This window comes from Kryptolebias marmoratus, linkage group LG23, assembly GCF_001649575.2.
Source record: "Kryptolebias marmoratus isolate JLee-2015 linkage group LG23, ASM164957v2, whole genome shotgun sequence".
Lineage (NCBI taxonomy): Eukaryota > Metazoa > Chordata > Actinopteri > Cyprinodontiformes > Rivulidae > Kryptolebias > Kryptolebias marmoratus.
Window position 1 is genome coordinate 7,351,508 of NC_051452.1, and position 3,550 is coordinate 7,355,057.

The window sequence follows — 3,550 nt, forward strand, 5'->3', positions numbered from 1 at the left end:
GGGGGGGGGGGGAATTCAGAAAAGAGCAGCTCCTTCTTCTCATTAAACATTTTTAAATAAAGTTGGTCAAATGTGCCCGAGTCACCATCTTTTAACCAGGCCCAGAATTTATCACCACCTCACAAATCCAATCCAAACTGAAAACTAGTTCATTATTTTTACATCTACAACCTTCTTTTTATGTTTTCAGCTCAAACACTGGTTGTGTTTGATGGTTTGGGTGCTGTTCCATTGGTACTCTTACCACTTTGCCCCCCCTACCTTACCATTTCATACCTATGTGCTTACCACTGCGTACCTCAGCCTATCTCTGTCCTATTAGGGGGCAGAGATGGTGATTTATTAAACACACTTCTACCTTCAAATAATAAAAGGTATTATTATGAATACTCTGTTAGATTCAGACAATGAGGCGACTTCTTTTTGTACCAACAAACGTTTTTCAAACTGTCGCATCGTATTGTTCCTGAAGTTCTCTTTGGATTCACAACAGCCCAGTAAAACAAGGAAAAATGATCCGTGGAGTTTAATGCCAACAGGATAATTAGGGAGGAACTGAAAACTGTCATTTGGGGGGAAAACACGCAGAATCCCATCTTAGCCTGTTACCAAATTTGCCTCATTTTGGATCAAATGGCAGATGGAAATTTGTCCAATCATCATCATAAACCCATGTTCGTTAATGCTACTTCTAATCTGGATGGAAATAGTTTTGAATTAAAGCCAAGAGTTTGCTCTGTAAGCTCAACACCACAAATAAACGGGACAGTTTTCTGGTTTATAGCCAAGAAAAGAAAAGACGTTGCACCAAACTGAAGCCGGCATCTCAGTGGGCTGCGACTGTTACAGACTTTGTGGTGGACGGGGAGTCTCGAAAACGTCTCGAAAGGTTTGCGGGGATTCTTAACTTCCTTATGCGCGTCACAGAGGCTCTCGGTTGCTTGAATTTTGAAAACTTAACTATATGCGACAGATTTTCCCTCAAAACAGATGCAGAGTTGCTGTGGGCGATTTAAACACCTCTCAGTTCCAAAGTTGTGTTTTATTACCTGCCTGGAAGTTTCCTTATGATGGAAAACATTCCAGGATACAGCCTCGAACAGCCTGGTCTAAACGGCACAACAATGATGAATAATATTTGTTTAAAAACTGGTCCAAATCTCCCTATCTTCATTGCTAAATCCATAAATGGGGTATGATCTAAGCAACACAATAATGTGCGCGGCCTAGAATAGTTTTGAAAGTCAAGTAAAGAAAAATAGGCAGCATTTTTTTTTAAAACTGGCCGTTCAAAATGAATTCCCACGACTCTCTGGTAGCAAACACTCAGAAATCAGTGAAAATTGACGTTTGAGTCGTCAACGAGCCTCCAACTGGCCTTAAGAGTTTCATTTTCTTAATGAAAGTGATTTTTTTTTTTTCCTGAAGAGGTTCTGATTCAGAGAAAACAACTAAATCTGTCACACAGCCCTGACACTACGAAGGTGAGACATCGGAGCTGCAACTTTCATCATTTCCTGAAGAGACGGCAAAACTGAACCGCTTCCAACCGACAGTGATTCCTGTCGGTTTCATGTCTCGCATCGGTCATGGAAAATTTCATCACTTGTCATGCAGGAATGCCAGGAATGGAGGGCCGAGAGGGCTCCGGAGTCCCGAAGTTCTGTTTCTTTAAACTGAGTGTTCTACTTTCTGCTGAGCAACAAGTCCTGCGAGGAAAGTTCAAAGAGCTGTCAGTGAAAAACTAAACATTCAGCTCAAGTTACTCAGCTAAAACAGAGGAGATGGGAGACGTGGGGGAGAGGAAAAAGCAAAGGGAGGGAGCTGGAGTGAGGAAACGACAACAAATAAGTAGATGAAAGACCGCACAACAGCGCGGCAGGAGGAGATGCAGATGGAGAAGAAGAAGAAAAAAAAAGGAAACGGGAGTACATGGTGTTCTGAAACAGACAAGGGGCCGAATGTGACAAAAGCCCCCCCCTTAATGCACGACGATGGCCGAGCGGAAAGAATGTTCAACCCTCAGAAAGGGAAAACAGGTAGAGAGGGAACGAGGGGGAAACAGACTGAAGTCCGGCGCCCCGTCGGCTCGGATTAACGGTGGGAGGGCTTTAATCTGGAACGGGTCTCTGTTCTAAAACTTCCTTTTCCATCGACTGAGCGGACGGTTCTTCATCGGATTTCCTCTCTCTTCCTCTTTCTATGACCGAATGTCTACAATCGTCCTGCAAATCAGTTTGAGCAAAACTACGACTCGGGCTTAAACTTGACTACTTCCCCTAATATTTAAGCTCATTATTTCAAGAAAAAACATCTTGAAAACAATAACTCGAGGTAAAACTGTCCCTGACATCCCTCAGATGAGCTTTCTCACACTTTTCAGCTTGAAAGCAGAGGAGAAAAATGCTCCAAATTCAAATATTATCAGGCCATTTCTCAGATTAATCTTACAACAAAACAATTACTGAAACAGACATGAACCGATCTAAACTGTGGAGCAGAGAGGCATCCCATCAGCCACTGGTTTGGGATCAAACTGGAGTCGAAGAACCTGAAACTAAACCTTTAGCGTTAAAGCCAAAGTCCCACTGGGCTGCGACGACTGGGGGACGTTAGAGACCGTCTTTTTCCATCCATGTTCCACGTTTTTGAGAATCACGGCCTACATTCAGCTCGCAAAGCTGAACATTGCACAGTAACTCGTTAACCCTCTCGTTTGGCACTGGACGTTCGGAGCTGCGGTTTCTGTCACGAGGAGATCTCCGGTCCAGGTGTCAGAACCCCCCCAAAAAAAAACAAAACCAAGAAGGATTTGAGACGACCAAGGCAACTTTGAAACCGTCCTGAAAGAAAACCTGTGGCGCAAGCGAGCCTCTGTGAGAGGGTGAAACCCTGCAAACATCTCGAGACATTTCGGAGACCAGGATGTGATTGGCGTTGGTAAACAAGTCGCCAACACTCGCAGCCTGGTGAGACACTGCCTAAAGACAAAACTAGTTGCCGAGGCTGCGTAATGAAGAGAACCAACATGGGAACACTGAGCTCGTTGGGTCTTTTCAGCAACTATTGGCCCCGATCGCTCTTCGGAAGCTGGATCAGCCGAGTTCTGCCGCGCTTCAACGGTGGTTTCCGTTCATCCATTCAGTGGAAAGTCGATGCCATGCAGCGGGAGAAGCGAACGGAGCTTAAACTTCACGCCGTCAGGATTCGCCTCGAGGAGCTGCTCGGCGCCGCATGGCTGCCTCGGTGGAGCCTGTGTCACCCTGCCCTCGTTTCGTTTCTGGGTTTCAGATCTTTATCGGTCCTCTACGCTGACAGAAAAAGATGAATCATTAACCCGAACCTCCTCAGTCGACATCCTCAACAATGCCAGTGTGAAGAGATTTGCCCCCCCCTCTGGCAGCCAAGTTGTTCAACAGTGGCAATGCGGCAACTGGTGCCTCTAGGGTCTAACCCCCCCTCCCTCTTCCTTATCTGAGGCAATCCAAGCCCCTCTTTCTGCTCACTTGTGTTGTGGACGTGATATTTAACAATGAGATGGGGGGGGGGG

At 45.6% G+C, this 3,550-nt stretch overlaps 1 protein-coding gene across 2 annotated transcripts in view; it reads right to left on the reverse strand.

Moving 5' to 3' along the window:
• The window catches only part of LOC108242195 (sodium/potassium-transporting ATPase subunit alpha-1), a 26,811-nt gene that overhangs the window by 21,926 nt on the left and 1,335 nt on the right, over positions 1 to 3,550 (reverse strand). The window lies entirely within an intron of this gene.